Consider the following 19,715-nt stretch of genomic DNA (forward strand, 5'->3'; position numbering starts at 1 on the left):
CAGCTGCATGTGCTAGCCTAGCTATTATCAGACTTAACTATAATTTGCTTTTTAGTGTAAAATAACCTGAATCTTTTCACAGAGGAAATCTGATTTCAAAAATATAAACATTAAGTCACTTTGGAAACACTTTAGAAAATTTGAGTGGAAAGATTGGCAAACTTTTTCTGTCAAAGACCAGATAGTAAATATTTTAGGCTTTGCAAGCCTAAAATCATTCTTGAAACTATACAGCTCTGCCTTTTGTAGAGTTGATAGGCGTGGTTGGATTCCAACATAGATTTATTTACCAAAGCAAGCAACAGTGGGCTGCATTTGTTCGGCCTAGGTCTAAACACACTGAAGATACTAGATATATTCTGTTTTGGGTAATAAGTAAACATCTGTCAACATAAATTCGGGAGAAGAAATTTCTAAATGGTGGCGTCTATCACTGTTTAGCTGGCCTTGAAGATGTGCTGATTATGCTTCATCTGCCCTCACTTCCTTGTTCTCCCTTCTCTGCCTTCTTCTGTCTCCTGGGAGGCTGACCTTAACAGACTACATCACCACTGGACATTTGGGTGACACCAATAGGAGATGAGAAGCTAGAAGGAGGGAGAAATTCTTGCAACTTTGGAGTGCCTCTCCCAGACACAGATAATTCACTGCCTACCAAACCTGACTGCTGTGTTCTAAGGGAAACCCATACTGTGCACAAATCTTTCCCCTGTCCTCCAAACACAAGTGTCTTGCTTCTCTATATATTCTCTCAGGGCAAGCTTCCTGCTGATTGTCACTTAGAAAACACCTGATAAATCTAAGTATTGACTAAACCCAGGGTGTGTGGGTGGTGGATGTCTCTTTATTAGAGGACTCCAAGAAATGCCTTAAAAAGTAAATAAGAAAGGAATTTATAAAGATGGTACCAAAAGCTGCCCTGTGGAAAGTGAGGGCAAAAGAGCCATTCTGGCAATTCCTACCGTAGAGAAAATTCATTATTCATAAGTTCAGCCTTGATACTGGCAATGAACCAAGACTTGGAGGCACAGGTTTGTTGTGTCACCTCACCAAATGCCATTAGGGCTTAACAAGTGGTGTAGTATTTATTCACGTTTGGTACCACCTTTACTACCATTCTAGAGATACTTTATTTTTTTCTTTTAAGATTTTTTTTTTTTTGATGTGGACCTTTTTTTTTTTAATGTCTTTGTTGAATTTGTTACAATATTGCTTCTGCTCTATGTCCCGGTCTCTTGGCCCCAAGGCATGTGGGATCCCAGCTCCCCAACCAGAGATCGAACTCGCATCCCCCCACACTGGAAGACGAAGTCCCAACCACTGGACTGCCAGGGAAGTTCCAATTCTAGAGATATTTTAAATTATTCTCAATTGTCAGGTGTTATACTACCCATGATATAATCGAGAGATGATGAAGTAGAACTAAAGAGGTGATTTTTTTCATGGTATCTTAATGATTTAATTAACAGTAATTTAATTAACTCTAAATTAACAGTAATTTAGAGATATTACTGTTTTGACTAGGTATGTGTCTACAAAGAATCTGTTGGGAAAAAATCCCTTTAAAACTCTTTTAATGAGCCACTTGTACTTTTATAATTCCTGAAGTCCACTTCCTGGAACACTAATCCTATGAGTCTCTGCAAAAGAGTCATGTTATAACCCGCTCTTAAAGGATCACAATGCACAGGAGAAAATTAAAGCCTCTGGGAAGTATTGGCAGTAACTAACCTGTTTAACTTTCTTCACTAAATGTTTCCCAAGCTTACTTAACCATGACATTTTATTTTGAACATGATTTATTAACACTCCATGGAACTTACTTTAGGAAATGCTGGTAAAAGGTATTAAGATATTTGGGCTTAATCACTAGGAAAACTGCTACTATTTCACTTGATTATTTTTGTCATCTATCAATTGATTTGAATATTTATTTTAAATTGTTACCTTTGAACAGATTTATAAGGAAAAAATAATAAGGCATTTCCCAGAATTTCTGGTAAATAACTTTTGCCTGCCTCGAAGTGTTAGATCTGCTGAAGTCAGGTCACCAATAGTGCTTGAGAGGAAGTACATCTTACCTGTGTCCAACGTTCAACTCAAGTATCACCTCCACTTGGAAGCATTTCTGACCCATGATCCGGTTACTTGCTTCCTCCTTTGCATTTCCCTTACCACGGTTACTTGCTCCCTCCTTTGCATTTCCCTTACCATGGCATTTACTAATCGTATTTATAGTCTGTGGCTTACTTATCTAATCCCACTCTCATGGATTATAAAATCCTTGAGGGCAGAGACTATAATTAATCTTCTTTGTTCCTAATATCTAACACAGTACTTGATTTTTAGTAGATGCTTAATAAAGTGAATTTTTTGATAATTCTACATGGTTTGAAGCTGCTATAGAAATAATTTGCATTCTCACTAGATATTGAAGCAGTGGTGTGCCAGAACTGGTATATACCAACTCATGAGAGCAGGTGGTCAAAATTGGAGGAATTTTGCCAGCCACTTGATTTCATATTAGTACCTTGATATCAGGCCATGGTGAGAGTATTTACAACATAGAAATTGGCAAACGCTACAAATCAAGGCTTTTTCATTTTTCTGGAGAGCCAGTTGTTAAACATTTACCAGCATACCACTATATATGATATCTTTTATCATTTTTTTTATTAAATGGTAATTTAATAATAATAAAATAAAATAAATTTTAAATGTTTTAAAAGTAATGATTTTTAAATGAGTTGTTCTGTCTCCTCATTTAGATTGCAAATTATCTGGGGAAAGGGCCATTACTTTCTTTACCTTTATTGCCCCAGTGCCTAGGAACTTATAAGCACTGAATAAATAATTGTATGTGGAGGGATTGGTGTCCTAAACAGGCTTTGTGTTTTGAGGAGTAGGAGTGGGAGTGTCAAAAAGGAATGAAAAAAACAAAATCATGTTTTGAGTTGATCCTAACACTGAATTTTGTGTTCAAAATTTTGAGTGTACCATATATTATTTTTTCCTTCTGATTTTATATTTATTCTCAAAATTTAACTATATTGAAAGAGTTATATTAAAACCAGTGACATAATCATAGCCACAAGATTATAATCTCAGGGATACAGGACTTTATGGTGGTTGGACTACAGACAAAGATATATTTTCACTGCTGCAAAACTGCAGCAAAATTAGCTGGAGTTGCAGGATTTCCTTAGTTTACCATTTTAAAAAAACTACCTTAAAAGACTGTTAATTTCCAGCGATATTAATCAAGCTCAGGAACTAATTTATTGTGTGGAATGTGATGAGAATTTCAACAGGAGTTTTTGACCATACGTGAAGAAAATGCTGCCTCTGCAATGTACCATGTAGTATTTCTGCTCATGCTGTTACAGATAAAATGAATCTTTGAAGCCAAAAGCATCTAAATCTAGGATTTCACCTAAGCAAAATACATATTCTAAAAATATTTTAAAATAAGATATCTTTTACATACAGTAAAATATACAAATCTTAAAAGGAAAGCTTGATGAATTTTCACAAACATATAAACCTCTGTTACCATCACCAGATCAAGATATAGGCATTTCCACCCTGCCAGAAAGCTCTCTTCTGCCCCTTCCCTGTTGATACCCATCCTTCTCATATTATCTTTATGACTTCTACCACAATAGATTAATTTTGCCTGTAAAAGACATATTTTATGTCTATTTTTTTTATTGTTAAATATATAAAATGGAATGATTACTGTTTGAGGACTAGTTTGGGACAAATGAATATAAAACAGATTAGTGATTATATATTTATTAATAATAATGATTAGATATCACTTTCAGGCATCTAGCAATGCTTTCTTAAGGTGATTTTTAAAATATCTTTAGGAACCTCTTAGGACTTGTCAGTTAGCTACTACAATTTTATTTACTCTTTGCCTACAGTTCACTTAAACAGCATAGCTATTCTGTATGAAGAACTTTTCATAAAAAGAAACATTTTTTATATTTTGAGCTCATTGTTAGAGGACCAAGAGACCAAATTAGACAGACAATTCTGTCAAGAAGTTTATGATCTAATGTCTATAGGATGTACACATCTTTCATCATTCACCACTGTTTGCTTTATTAGGCTTTCTCTCCTAAGTAGTATGTTTAAAGCCAGCTGAGGATTGGAATCTGGTTCTCCACAACACTTACCCTATGGTTAGCTCAGCCTAGTCAAAAGAAAAAGAAAAGATGTTTCCTTTGACAGTGGGCCACAGGGATGTAGCCACAAAGCCAAATGCTCTTGCTCAAGTGGAACATTGTAGGCCCTGAACATATGGTTTCTGGGAGAAGCCTGAAGGGTGTGATTTTCTGTAATGTGTCTGTGCAGACAAGATGGACTTCAGAGGCTGGAATGATAATAATTATACTTTGTATGGTCTAGAGTTTTCTTGCTTTCCAAGTTGCTTTTTTTTTTTTTGTGGTATGCGGGCCTCTCACTGTTGTGGCCTCTCCCACTGCGGAGCACAGGCTCCGGACGCGCAGGCTCAGCGGCCATGGCTCACGGGCCCAGCCGCTCCGCGGCATGTGGGATCTTCCCGGACCGGGGCACGAACCCATGTCCCCTGCATCGGCAGGCGGACTCTCAACCACTGCGCCACCAGGGTAGCCCTCCAAGTTGCTTTTGAGAAGGGGCAGAATGTGAATGGAATAAGTTCCTCAAGACAGCATTCTTATGGTGCTGCTTTCCTGGCCTGCTCTCCAACTCTGAACACAACAATTCTGGCTATAATTGTCAGCTGGGGTCCTGGCTAGAGATGGACTATACCCTCTGCAACTTTAATCCTTTCAGCAAATATTCCATACTGCCTATTGCTGTTGGCAGTCAGCATCCCACCTCACTATTCCCCTGGTGGAGTGTAACAAAAGCCTCATGAAAGAAAGGTTAATGATTTCTATATCTTCCCTTTACATTTTAAAAAAAATTATTAATCTATCCAAGAGACTTCTGTTTTCCTTCAAAGATATTTCATTCAGCCTAGTCCCCTAATATCCCAAACTTAAAACTGAAGTTAAAAAAATTTAATCTGAAATTTTGCCTAAATACAATTTCTCTTTTCTCCTAATTATTCTTTCAAAGTTAATTTAAATGAACTCAATTAAACAAATATCTCTTGGGTTCTGTTGTGTGCCTGGCACATATCCTAAGTCTTGGGGAAGCAACAACAAATAAGAAGCTCACAGTTTATTAGGCAGAGGTTCTCAGAGTGGCTGGGGTTACAGAGAAAGGGCAGACCTGGGAACATTTTTCTTTTCTTTCTTTTTTTTAAAAAATTCCCAGGGAATGAGAATTTTGAGAATCACATGTAGTGAATATTGTGGTGTGACTTTCTCTCCAGCCTCTATTTTTCTTTTCTTAGAAACTTCCCTGAATTTTCATTTTGGTAGACACAACGACTTCATACACCCCTGGCTCTAGGGTGAGGCATGAAGTTCAGGCTTAAAGTAGATTTTATATTCTCATGTTTGGATCTCAGTGATTGGTTAATGGTTGTACCACTGTAGGAAAGCCAGACTCAGAATGAGGCTAATACATTGAAGACTGAGACCTAGAAAGGAATGACTCCTTGATCAAACCAATCCTGAAGCCCACAGAAACCCTAGACTTTCTAGTTTCATTAGTCAGTAAATCCCTTTTATTTTTAAATTTGTTCTGTCTTAGGGTAAATATTAAGCTGCTATAACAAATAGACCAAAAAAAAAAAAAAGAAACCCAGAATTAGTTGCTAAAATAAGATGGTAGTTTATTTCTTTCTTGTGTTATAGTTTGACTTGACCATCTAAGGCTGAGGAAGCAGCTCTGCTCCATGAGGCTGTCCAGGGACCAAGAACTCTCCATTTTATTCCTCTGCTATCACTAGGGTTACCTCTTTTTGGGGAATAGTTGAAGCTGGGTCACCGCCATGTCTATACCCCAGCCTATAGGAAAAGGGGAAAGAGAAGCTGGAGAGATATATCCCCAGTGTTTTCAAGACCAAAGCCTAGAAATGGCAAATGTTATTTCTATTCACATATTGGTCTAAATTTAATCACATGGTCCTATCAAGCTACAAAGCAGACTGGGAACTGTAGTCTCTATCTGCATGCCTAGCTAAAACTTGATTACTAAGCAAGAAGGGGGAGATAGATTTAGGAGACAACTAGCAGTGTGTCACACGGTTTACGTCTAGTTTTCTGTTACAGCATCAAAACTTCTGAGACATCATTATTATAAGAGGAGAAATTCATGTTAACATTTTTAGGTAGTGAGGTAAATACTATAGAAACACAAAAAGCAAAGCATTTTCCCCCCCTTAGATCTTGCTTTAAGGATAAAAATTACAGATCTATGAAACTATTTGTAGGGCACATTTAAGCCATTAGAAGGTTCTTGGGGATGTCCAATAATTTTTATTTGATCCTTTGTCTCACAGTTCCCTCTATCCTGGTCTATTACCTGCTTTTCATTCAGTTTTCTGCTTTACTTCAAAGTAAAGTCTCCAAAATGGTCTTTTATTGAATATTTTGAGTTGTCTTTCTGAGCACATACAAAACTAAAAATGTTTTCCAATTAATTGTTGCTTTTATTTGTTCAAACAAGAGTACGGAAAAAGTCAATGGCATTTATAGAAAGGTACTTCAACCAACCGAAAGCTGGTCAATATTTTTTACACTCATTGGGCCATCTATGTGTAAAATGGCTCATTTTAGTAATATAATTTCATTTAAAAATCACAATAGTGGAATGTTTTAGTTAAAACCTGAGGAAACAATATTACAATTTTACTTGAAAAAATTTACTTCCTTTTAAAAAATGGTAGCATCCAAGAGCTTATAGATTTTTTAAGTAGGCTTTATTTTTTTTAAGATTTTTTTTAGAGTAATTGTAGATTTACAGCAAAGTTGAGAGGAAAGTCTGGAGTTCCCATATACTCCCTGCTCCCACACATGCATGGCCTCCCTCTTTATCAATATCTCCCACCAGAGTAGTACATTTGTTACAATTGATTACCCTGCAGTGACACATTATAAGCACCCAAAGTCCATACTTTATATTAGGGTTTGTTCTTGGTGTTGTACATTCTGCAGGTTTCAACATATGTGTAATGACAAGTATCCACTATCGTGGTATCATACAGAATAGTTTCACTGCCCTAAAAATCCTCTGCACTCTGCCTGTTCATCCCTGTCACCCTCCTACCCCTGGCAACCACTGATCTTTTTACTGTCTACATAGTTTTGCCTTTTCCGGAACGTCATATAATCAGAAACATACAGTATGTAACCTTTCTAGGTAAAGCTTCTTTCACGTAGTAATATGAATTTCAGTTTCCTTGAGATCAAGAGAGCTCAAATATAGCCATCCCCTTTTTTGATAGTCCAGCTAAAAATTTTCACTTGAAGTAATGTTTTTTCCATGTAAAATATTCCGATTCCACATCAGATCTAAAGTGAGGCTTTTAAAAGCTTTGGGGATTGATTACTGAAGTTTCTCAAGGAGCTGTTTTCTCCCTGTTGACCTCCACTATTTTATTTTCATACTTAATCTCAAAGATTTGCTTTCCTACTAAGGGAATTTCCCATGTATCATCACTTCATTCTCTTTACAAATCCTATGGTTTATAGATACAAAGATACACAAATATACATTTATTTACAAATATGTATATAATTTAAAATTTTAAGATTTTAGTATATTTAAAAAATGACAAGAAGTTTCCCTTTACCCAACACATCCTTAGCAATTAGGCCTATGGCTGTTGCCTTTTTTATTCATCTTCTGAAAAGTCTTTCTTAAAACAGTTATTAGTGCAGCAATAAGATGAGTTATGACAACAAGTAACAATACCTCCATTATTTGTTAAAGAAAAATTTAGTAAAGAATCACAATTATTAATCAGTTAACGTTTTATTTGTTTACAAGATGCTGTGTAATGACTATATTATATATTGTATTGGCATGTCATTAAATTTAATTCATATTAATACAGAGGTAAAGAAGTAGAACTGTAAAATAAAATATTTATATTATCTGTCTGAATTCCAAGTTGAGATACTCATTTCATGCCATGTATTATTTGTTACCAATCAGAAATCATAACGTAGCATAATTTTATGTCTGGGAAATTGCAGAAGTTTGAAGAAAAATATATTTCTTCTTAAGTTGTTTTCCTACATTGACATATAATTCTTAAATTCACATAACATTTTGAAAGAGGTCTATTCATCTGTAAAATAGTTCAAAAAATATACTTCCACTTTACAAATTCACTATTTCAATGTCAATGACAGATGCATTAAACATTGGTCAACAGTTTCAATGGTCTTCAAAGTAGGGCACCGCCACACCTTAATTGCTATGCAAATTGGTCCAGTGGTGTGTGGGGAGAAAATGTTAGAACATATATTTCTTGTTAACTTTTGAAAATCTGATCCATTTAAAATGGCTATTTTTATGAATTCTTATAATATATACAATATTAGTACAGGAACACATGTATGTTACTTATAAATAAATAATGGATGTACTGCTTCTTTTTTCCTAATAGTATTGCTCAGTTTAAAAATTTTGTAGACACTGTCTCTAGATATAAACTTCATTGTTCTCTTTTGTATGACTTTTACCTCATACAGTGCTTGACACAGAGTAGAGATGCTCAGTAAATATTTGTGAATGAATAATTAATCAGAATGGGTAGAGAAGGGCCCCATGCATTACTTAAATCTTGGAATGCCATGGAAACAGGCCCAATATATAACTAGGCAGAGTAAATGTTTTTTTTTTTTTGCAGTACGCGGGCCTCTCACTGTTGTGGCCTCTGCCATTGCGGAGCACAGGCTCCGGACGTGCAGGTTCAGCGGCCATGGCCCACGGGCCCAGCCGCTCCGCAGCATGTGGGATCTTCATGGACCGGGGCACGAACCCGTGTCCCCTGCATCGGCAGGCAGACTCTCAACCACTGCGCCACAGGGAAGCCCAGAGTAAATGTTTTCCAGACCTTTTTTTCAGGACACTTAGACTTAGTGATTGCTGTGATACTGCATTGCCCCAGGAAGCACAGAGCCTTCTAAAATGCATTCCCCCCCATTTTTAAACTTTATGCAGAACAAGAGCAAAAATAAAAACAAATAAATAAACATAAGTGGTTGATAGGCTAGAATTCCGTTTGGACTTAATGAAGAGGAGATTAGGGAAGAATTTACTATTGACTCTAAAAATGTGGAAAGGGAGCAAAATGAGGTGTTGACACAGATACAAAACCATATCTTCTGCTAATGTTCAAAGCCTAAACCTTAAGAAGGAAAATAATTTAAATTTGTTATTGATCTTTATACCTTTAAGTTTATATAGGTTTCTTAGAGTCTTTAAAATTAAGTAATAAGGAGAAATAGAAATTTAGGGGAGAGTTCTTTTTAGAAAGGAATGAGTGACTGCATAGCTTCTCATACAGAAATTATAGCCCTGCTGTTTAGGAGGGAATGGGAGTATTTTCTCAGGCACCTGCACTGTGGTCCTCAGCAAGGTGTAGGAAAGGAAGGAAATAAGATTGCTTATGTACAGTTAAACTTGATGATCAAAGCAGAGGACATATGCAAAGTAACTAGAAAGACAGGAGTCTTGGCTGTCCCCAGACTGAGTGAATCACCATGTCCAAAGAAAGGCTTGCCAATAAGGTGGGGCTGTTCAGTCAAGGAGCACCCGCTGACCTAGCAGCTGGACTTCATAGTGTTTGATCTCCAATGAGTCCTGGTATAGTTATGGATGCAGGGAATATTACCAGTGAACTTTAAAGGGTGTGTTTTTGCTTTTTTTTTTTTTTTTTAAAGCAAGACCTTCCCCCTTCTGAGGTTCAAGTTAGTGTTTCTGCCTGATCTGATTTCATCCCAACAAGGAGCCTTCTGAACAAAGGTCCTTTTTCTGATTTGGCTGCTCACAAGGGCTCACTTACAAGGAGAAAAATATACTGATTATATGAATTTGGGTTTTTCCTGATTCCTGTGATAGTGGTTTCTTAAACTAATTAAGTGGCTTCTGATGATGTTTGGGGTTCAAGCTGAAAAGGTGACCAAGCTGAAGAGCCCAGCAGTCCAATCTAAGAGAGTTCTTACTCTGCATGAACTGGTGTCTTCTTCTAGTTCACATTCATTTTAGGAACCATGAATCTTGCTCAAGTCTTATCATTCCTCAATGAGGATAAAAGTGAAATATTTGGCATTGCAAAATGTTGAAAGGCTGGACTGAATCCAGGATTTGTCTGTCCGATGAACCAGCCTTTGCTTAAAGAACTTAGCTTGGCTACCTCTTCTGTGCTCTCTCTCCCTTACCCAGGAAGGAATTTGAACACAAAGCACCGAGTCCTTTCTCCTCTGTGTAAAAGAACAAAGAAACTACAAAAAACTTGAAGAATAACTTGGACATGTGTTATGAGTTTTCTTAAAAGGGTGGCACAGTTATTTCACACTGTGCATCATATAGCAAGCCACCCCCCCACACACATATCTATTAGCAGCTCTCCTTCTCCACGTTTTCACCCTTGAGCAGCTATTTAAAAATGAGTCTCTCTCCCCAGCCTCTCTGCAAGTAGTTCTATCACCCACATAGCCTGAATTTCAGTCCTTAGCCCAGACCCTTCCAAAATCCCACCTAACATCTGGCTTGCCCTCTCCTGAGAATAGTGCATTCCTCATGCTGAGCAGTCCTCCTGAGATGCTGGAGAAAAAAACCTCTTACCTCAGCTCAGCAGTGAAAACAAAAACCTCCTTAGAAATAGTCTTTGACATGATGTGTCACTTTTGTGTTAAAAATAAGCAAGTATCAGATGGATGATTTCTTACCTTAGCATAGGCACAAATTCTTTAAAAATATGAAAATAGCATATTGAGAGATTGATTATTCAAACCTTTGAATTTGGTAACAAATGACCCTATCACAGGAAAAAAGAAAAGGGCTTTGAAAAGAATTCCAAGGGATATTTGAAAGTATTTAGCAATGAAGAAATAAAAGAATTGTGTTTTTTTCTTTTTGCGGTACACGGGCCTCTCACTGTTGTGGCCTCTCCCGTTGCGGAGCACAGGCTCCAGACACGCAGGCTCAGCAGCCACGGCTCACGGGCCCAGCCGCTCCGCGGCATGTGGGATCTTCCCGGACCAGGGCACGAACCCGTGTCCCCTGCATCAGCAGGCGGACTCTCAACCACTGCGCCACCAGGGAAACCCAGAATTGTGTTTATTTTTGATATTACAGAGGTAATTGCTAGAAAAACCTTCCTCTTAATCTCAAGCCATTACCCAGGTTACTGTAGTTTTATTTTTTTATTTTTTATTTTTATTTTTTTGAGTTCATTCAGTCAAAATTTACTGAGCAGCAGCTGTGTGCCCAACATTGGGAATACAGCAGTGAACAAGATGGACACGATCTCTGCCCTCATGAGCTTACAATCTAGCAGCCAGCCAGCCAATTACATCCATAATTTTAACATTACTATTGTAATAAGTGCTCTGAAATAGGCATGGTGCTAAGAGAAGATTTAACAGAAAGTCTTGACCTGCATCGAGAAATCAGAAAAGGTCTCTTTGAGGAAGAAACACTTAGGATCAGCAAGGTGGGAAATGGAAGAGTGTTGTAAGCAGGGAGAACAGCCTGTGTGCTGGCTCTGAGGCAAGAAAACCTTTAGTGAACAGAAAGCCAGGGAACAAAGAGGGGTGATACAAGGTAGAGGCTGATTTATGCAAGGTCTTTGTATTTAGGACTTTATTCCAAAAGCAACTGGAAGCCACTGAAGAATCTGAAGGAGGAAAGTTAGGTGTTTAGGTTTGTTTTTCAGAGCTCACTCGGCTGTGTGTGGAGGACAGAGTGGAGTTGGGAGGACTGGTTAGGAAGTTATTGCAGCAGTCCCAGGCCAGAGGTGATGATAACAGTTTCGAGAAAAGAAGATGGATTCCAGAGATGCTTAGGACATAGAGTTACTGGGTGTGTGAGGAGAGGGATGTGTTTCTGGCAAGAGGTACTAAAGTAGGAAACTCTGGAAGAGGGACGACTTTGGGCAGGTCCCATAGGCACAGACCCTGTGGCTGGGGTTACAGCAATAGCATAGCTTTGGTTCTCAAATAGTTTAGGGTTTAGTTGAGCAAACAAGATACACATGAAACAACTGCAGGTGGATACAGATGTCTCCACCTCTGTCCATGCCGTTCATAGTCAGCCCCTCAGCGCACTCCTCTGCAGCCTACCCAGTGTCTCATAGGGGGCCACCTTCCACAAAGGTGCGCTCACATCTCCCTGCTTTTTTGCCTGCTACTGTCAAGAAATTCACCTGTGATTCTCATTCCCCTTCCCTGCTTAGGTCATAGGGGACCAAATCTGGCCACTGCCCTCCACGGTTGTTCTCTTTTGAACACCAGAAGTTTTCTGACTTAATTAGCACTTCTCTTTACATCACCTCTGTCAAGCCCCTTCTTGTAGAGTCACCATCTGGCAAAGTCGACCCTGTCTTCCTCATCTTCCCTTCAGAGGCCCAGGCTCATCATGAATATACATGCTGTTAACTCCTTTTTGCTCCGCCTTCTAAATGGTCCCAGTCCAAAGGCCCTTTCCCACTCTAATTTTCCTGGAGTCAGTATATACCCCCCTCTTTGCCTCAGAAAAGTCAGAGGAAAGTTTTGCTATGGGATTAACCACGAAGTAGCCTCAATAGCTATGACTCAGCTGACACATAGCCTTCCCTGTGTCCTCTCTGCCACTGCAGAACTCTGCTATGTCCCTTGCAAAGACAATAACTAAAAAAACAAAACAAAAAAGCACACCACAGCTGACTACACAATAGGCCTATAGGTTCCGATTGTGCAGTGAGCCTGGACATTGAGAAGAACATAGACTTTGGAATTGGGAAGACCTGGGTTTGCAATCTGGTTACTAACTGGTGTGCCTTTTGTGCTATTATATCTTGCTAAGCTTCAGAATATTTACCTGTAAAATAGTGGTAATGGTATCTGTCTTATGGGTAGTTGTATTAAATGAGGTATATAAAGCACATAGCATAATATCTAGCCTGAATTACCTGGTGACCATTCACTTCCTTTGTTCCTCTTGGGTTTCAGCTGCCAAATACTATTCAGAAGAGAGATTAGCCAGTTTTATATGGCCAGTGATAGACATTTCCTATTCCTGTCTTTGTAAATGCCATCTTCCTGCAGCCACCCCATTTCCATCATTGCCAGAAAAGTTCTTCCATCCCTCATCCCTGTGTTGGACTTCTCTTTCTCTTACTATTGAAAAGTTCTGCCTGAGCTCTCTCTGACTATCCTCTTCTACATCTCCCTGATCTAAGATACTTTATTTTCTTGTATCAGTCCTAAAAATTAATTCACTTCTAGCATTCTTCCTAACTTTCTCAGAGTAAATTGTAATTAACCCGAGGAATAGGACCTTTACACTTCAGTCGGGCATGGGAACCTCAGGCCAGCTCCCAGAGCAGAATGGAGGTCTAGGTCCAGGTACTGCCCTCCCCGCCCCATCCCCACCTCTTTTCCTACAGGGCACAGAAACAACTAAACTCAAAATATGTCTTGAGCCTACGTGAGCATACATCTCCCTTTCTGTAGCTCTGTGAGGTCATCATTGGAGTACAGCAGTACTGCAGGTGTGTAGAGTGTACTATCCATATTGAGATAATCAAATTCTTCCTCCTCATCCCAGATGCCATTCTCTTCCAGGGTATAATCCATGTCAGGTTCTCCCCTTCATATTTCAATGTGTAGCTGGCAGCATGCGCAGCATAGGGGAGATAGCTGTGTAGGATTTCCCACATTGATTCCCGGGCCCCCACCTCCGGTGTGTGCTCTTGCGATGTGAGCGTGTTAATGATGCAGGTATTCCGGGCCTTGGCGGACAGCCGCCCCACCTCGTAACGCGACCCCTGCCACCAAGGCTTCCCGAAATCGCCCAGTCCGAAAGGGGCAGCTGAGGCGGCACGTGCAGAAAGCAGCCCCGGAGGGTGCGGTATCTCAGGGAACCGGTCAGCGGATCTGTGTGCTTTGCCGATGTCTCTGGTGTCTGGATCAAACCAGTGGCTGATGTCCTGGCCCGCAACTTCCACGATGGGTTTTGGCAGCAGGTCTCCCTTGTACTCCTGTAATAATGGCGTTAGGTCGTACATGTTTCCCAGGTAAGACAACCCAGAGGTCTTCCGGCTGGTTATGTTGGGCCACCTCTGCTGGCGTGAAAGAGTGACGCTGAAAATAGTCAAAGTCTGGCCCGGCCCCTAGGCCCCGGCGTGGCATGGCTCTTGCTCTATCTGTCACCGACTCCTTTAGTAGCTTCCTCGCTTTTCAGCACGCAGTCACTGCTGCATCCTCCCTCTCGTCCAGGAGCAAAGGTGAGCGCGTTTATCCACTCCAGGTTACTGTATTTTTTAAAAATATATTTAATTTGGAGGTCTTTTATATTTCTGACATTATAACTGTACTATGAGTTCATTGTACACAGGTTTTCCCCCCCAACTTTAGAGATGTAATTGACATATGGACTTGGAGATACATGTATATATTGCAAAATGATTACCCCATAGCATTAGCTAACAGCTTCATCACATTACATAATTACCATTTCTGTTTTGTGGTGAGAATACTTAAGATTTACTCTCTTAGCAACTTTCAGAGGTCCTTGTATTTCGTTTTTATCGTATTCTAGGGAAAACCACTTGGCTAGACTTGGCCCAATGTCAAGCCATGTGATGCTACATTTCTTGGAACTTCATTTTCTTCATCTGTAATGTAGGATTAATATTTGCCCTGCTATGGAGATTAAATGGTATTATTAATATATGTGTAATAAGGAAAATTTTAACAACTGATACCACAGTCCTTCCTAGGGAGAAAGTTAAGGGACAGTTGCCTATATGCTAGAACATAAGGTGAGAGTTTGAGTTTTTTTACCCTCAAAATTATTTATCCCTCCAAAAAAGACAGCAACCTTACATTCAAATCTCATAGGACATTATTTCAGTAGTATCATGTTGGAGGACAAAAACTGTTTGCGGAAGATCAGCCTGAAACCACTTCAATCAATGTTAATTTCAGTTGTTTATAAAGGTCACTCAAGAGAATTGGTTACAAAAAAGGACGCAAGGAAATTTAACCCAGCTGTAATCATTATTCCCCAGTACAAGCTCTCACTTGCAAGTGTTGAATGTCATTGTAAATAAGGCTTAAAGGTCAATTTAAAAAGCAGAAAATTAAGTGGTTACATTATGGAGAACATAAATAACAGGTTGATTTTTATGGCTTGGGCTGACTGGATTAAGTATGCTGTACTTCAAATTAGTTAGAAAGAAATGAACTTCATGTGTTTTAGAGAACTGTGTTAGATGAATCAACAATGGCTCTATTGATGGCAAAGACACCTATGTCAAATATGAAGAATTTGTTTCCCCCAGTTCTGTGGAGCTCCTGCACTCAAGCCCTGCTGGCCTTCAAATGCAATTGCTTTGGGGATTCCTCCTTCGGATGCCAGACCCTCAGACTGGGGAGCCTGATGTGGGGCTCAGGACTCTCACTTTTGTGGGAGAACCTCTGCAGTCTCTTCAATAAATGGTGCTGGGAAAACTGGACAGCTACATGTAAAGGAATGAAATTAGAACACTCCCTAACACCATACAAAAAAATAAACTCAAAATGGATTAAAGACTTAAATGTAAGGCCAGACACATAAAACTCTTAGAGGAAAACATAGGCAGAACACTCTTTGACATAAAATTGCAGCAATATCTTTTTTGTTCCACCTCCTAGAGTAATGAAAATAAAAACAAAAATAAACAAATGGGACCTAATTAAACTTAAAAGCTTCTGCACAGCAAAGGAAACCACAAACAAAATGAAAAGACAACCCACAGGATGAGAGAAAATATTTGCAAGAGAAGCGACCAACAAAAGATTAATCTCCAAAATATACAAGCAGCTCATGCAGCTGAATATCAAAAAAACAAACAACCCAGTCAAAAAGTGGGCAGAAGATCTAAATAGACACTTCTCCAAAGAAGGCATACAGATGGCCAAAAAGCACATGAAAAGATGCTCAATGTCACTAATAGAGAAATTCAAATCAGAACTACAATGAGGTATCACCTCACATGGGTCAGAATGGCCATCATCAAAAAGTCTATGAACAATAAATGCTGGAGAGGGTATGGAGAAAAGGGAACCCTCCTACACTGTTGGTGGGAATGTAAATCGGTGCAGCCACTATGAAGAACTGTGTGGAGGTTCCTATAAAAGCTAAAAATAGAACTACCGTATTATCCAGCAATCCCACTCCTGGGCATACATCTGGAGAAAACCATACTTTGAAAAGGTACCTGCACCCTAATGTTCATTGCAGTGCTATTTACAATAGCCAGGACGTGGAAGCGACCTAAATGTCCATTGACAGGTGAATGGATAAAGAAGGTGTGGCACATATATACAATGGAATATTACTCAGCCATAAAAAAGAATGAAATAATGCCATTTGCAACAACATGAATGGACCTAGAGATTACCATACTAAGTGAAGTAAGTGAGACAGAGAAAGACTAATATCATATGATGTCACTCATATGTGGAATCTAATTTTTTTAAAAAAGAAAAGAAACAAATGAACTTATTTACAAAACAGAAACGGACTTACAGGTATTGAAAAGAAACTTATGGTTACCAAAGGGGAAATGTTGCAGGGAGAGATGAATCAGAAGCCTGGGATGAACATATACACACACTACTATATATAACATAGATAACCAACAAAGACCTACTGTGTAGCACAGGGAGCTCTACTCAGTATTCTGTGATAAGCTATATGAGAAAAAAATCTTAGAAAGAATGAATATATGTACATGTATAACTGAATCACTTTGCTGTACACCTGAAACTAACACAACACTGTAAATCAACTATACTCCAATTAGAAAAAAAGCAATATAGGTCCTCTATAATGCATTCTTTTAAGTATGATTGTGTGATTAAATTGATAAATTCAATAATGTAAGAAGACGTATGACGGGTTCTTCTATATCAATCATTTATATACATATTTAAGTTGGCTAAAAACTCTTTAAAGGGGATCTTCTCTTTTGGAAAATACATTCTTGGGTCTCTTATGTTCAGGCATATTTAGTATCTTGGTGAGCATCTTGTTGGAGAACTTGTGACTCTGGAGATGGAGAGACAAGTTTGTTTACCCCTGAGGGAATCAGGCAGGAAGAGACAGAAGCAGGAAGCTAGAACCTACTGAAAGTATGGGGCAAGAATCTCCTTGGGGAGGACCTTCTGGATGGCAGAGGAGTAAGACATGGAGATCACCTTCCTCCCCACAAATACGTCAAAAATACATCTACATGTGGAACAACTCCTACAGAACATCTACTGAACGCTGGCAGAAGACCTCAGACTTTACAAAAGGCAAGAAACAACCATGTACCTGGTCGTGTGGCTGACAGGGTCTTGGTGCTCCAGCCAGGTATTAGGCCTGAGCCTCTGAGGTGGGAGAGTCAAGATCAGGACATTGGTCCACCAGAGACCTCCTGGCCCCTCGTAATATCAATCGGCAAAAGCTCTCCCAGAGATCTCCATCTCAACGCTAACACCCAGCTCCACTCAACACCCAGAAAGCTTCAGTGCTGGACACCCCATGCCAAACAACTAGCAAGACAGGAACACTACCCCACCCATTAGCGCAGAGGCTGCCTAAAATCATAATCAGTTCACAGACACCCCAAAACACAGCACTGGACGTGGTCCTGCCCACCAAAAACACAAGATCCAGGCTCATCCACCAGAACACAGGCACCAGTCCCCTCCACCAGAAAGCCTACACAACCCACTGAACCAACCTTACCCATTGGGGGCAGACACCAAAAACAACGGAAACTACGAACCTGCAGCCCGTGCAAAGGAGACCCCAAACACATAAGATAAGCAAAATAAGAAGACAGAGAAATACACAGCAGATGAAACAGCAAGGTAAAAACCCACCAGACCAAACAAATGAAAAGGAAATAGGCAGTCTACCTGCAAAAGAATTCAGAGTAATGATAGTAAAGATGATCCAAAATCTTGGAAATAGAATGGAGAAAATACAACAGACGTTTAACAAGGACCTAGAAGAACTATTTATTGTTCACAATAAATGAAATGTAAAATTCTCTAGAAGGGATCAATAGCAGAATAACTGAGGCGGAAGAACTGATAAACAACCTGGAAGATAAAATAGTGGAAATAAGTACTGCAGAGCAGAATAAAGAAAAAAGAATGGAAAGAATTGAGGACAGTCACCGAGAACTCTGGGACAACATTAAACACACCAACATTCAAATTATAGGGGTCCCAGAAGAAGGTGAGCAAAAGAAAGGGACTGAGAAAATATTTTAAGAGATTATAGTTGAAAACTTCCTTAATATGGGAAAGGAAATAGTCAGTCAAATCCAGGAATAACAGAGAGTCCCATGCAGGATAAATCCAAGGATAAAAACGCCAAGACACATATTAATCAACCTATCAAAAATTAAATACAAAGAAAAAATATTAGAAGCAGCAAGGTAATCCCCATAAAGTTAACAGCTGATCTTTCAGCAGAAACTCTGCAAGCCAGAAGGGTGTGGCAGGGCATATTTAAAGTGATGAAAGGGAAAAACCTACAACCAAGATTACTCTACCCAGCAAGGATCTCATTCAGATTCAACGGAGAAATCAAAAGCTTTACAGACAAGCAAAAGCTAAGAGAATTCAGCACCACCAAACCAGCTCTACAACAAATGCTAAAGGAACTTCTCTAGGCGGGAAACACAAGAGAATGAAAAGACCTACAATAACAAACCCAAAACAACTAAGAAAATGGTAATAGGAACATACATATTGATAATTACCTTATATGTAAATGGATTAAAGGCACCAACCAAAAGACATAGACTGGCAGAATGGATGCAAAAACAAGACCTGTATGTATGCTGTCTACAAGAGACCCACGTCAGACCCAGGAACACATACAGACTGAAAGTGAGGGGATGGAAAAAGTTATTCCATGCAAATGGAAATCAAAAGAAAGCTGGAGTAGCGATTCTCATATCAGACAAAATAGACTTTAAAGACAATTACAAGAGACAAAGAAGGACACTACATTAATGATCAAGGGGTCGATCCAAGAAGAAGATATAACAATTGTAAATATTTATGCACCCAACACAGGAGCATCTCAATACAAAAGGCAAATGCTAACAGCCATAAAAGGGGAAATTGACAGTAGCACAATCATAGTAGGGGACTTTAACACCCCACTTTCACCAATGGACAGATCATCCAAAATGAAAATAAATAAGGAACACAAGCTTTAAGTGACACATCAGACAAGATGGGCTTAACTGATATTTATAGGACATTCCATCCAAAAACAACAGAATACACTTTCTTCTCAAGTGCTCATGGAACATTCTCCAGGATAGATCATATCTTGGGTCACAAATCAAGCCTTGGTAAATTTAAGAAAATTGAAATCATATCAAGTATCTTTTCCGACCACAACATTGTAAGACTAGATATCAATTACAGGAAAAAAAGTGTAAAAAATACAAATATATGGAGGCTAAATAATATAGTACTAAATAACCAAGAGATCACTGAAGAAACCAAAGAAGAAATCAGAAAATACCTGGAAACAAATGACAATGAAAACACAAT

The 19,715-nt window shown here is 39.0% G+C and overlaps 1 protein-coding gene and 1 pseudogene across 2 annotated transcripts in view; one reads left to right on the plus strand and one right to left on the minus strand.

The window, feature by feature from the left end:
* Positions 1-19,715, plus strand: part of SLC9A9 (solute carrier family 9 member A9) — a 667,550-nt gene that overhangs the window by 34,004 nt on the left and 613,831 nt on the right. The window lies entirely within an intron of this gene.
* Positions 13,584-14,291, minus strand: LOC114890350 (annotated as a pseudogene).

Source organism: Monodon monoceros, unplaced genomic scaffold (assembly GCF_005190385.1).
Source record: "Monodon monoceros isolate NGI ecotype Baffin Bay Population unplaced genomic scaffold, NGI_Narwhal_1 Super_Scaffold_11, whole genome shotgun sequence".
NCBI classification, from domain to species: domain Eukaryota; kingdom Metazoa; phylum Chordata; class Mammalia; order Artiodactyla; family Monodontidae; genus Monodon; species Monodon monoceros.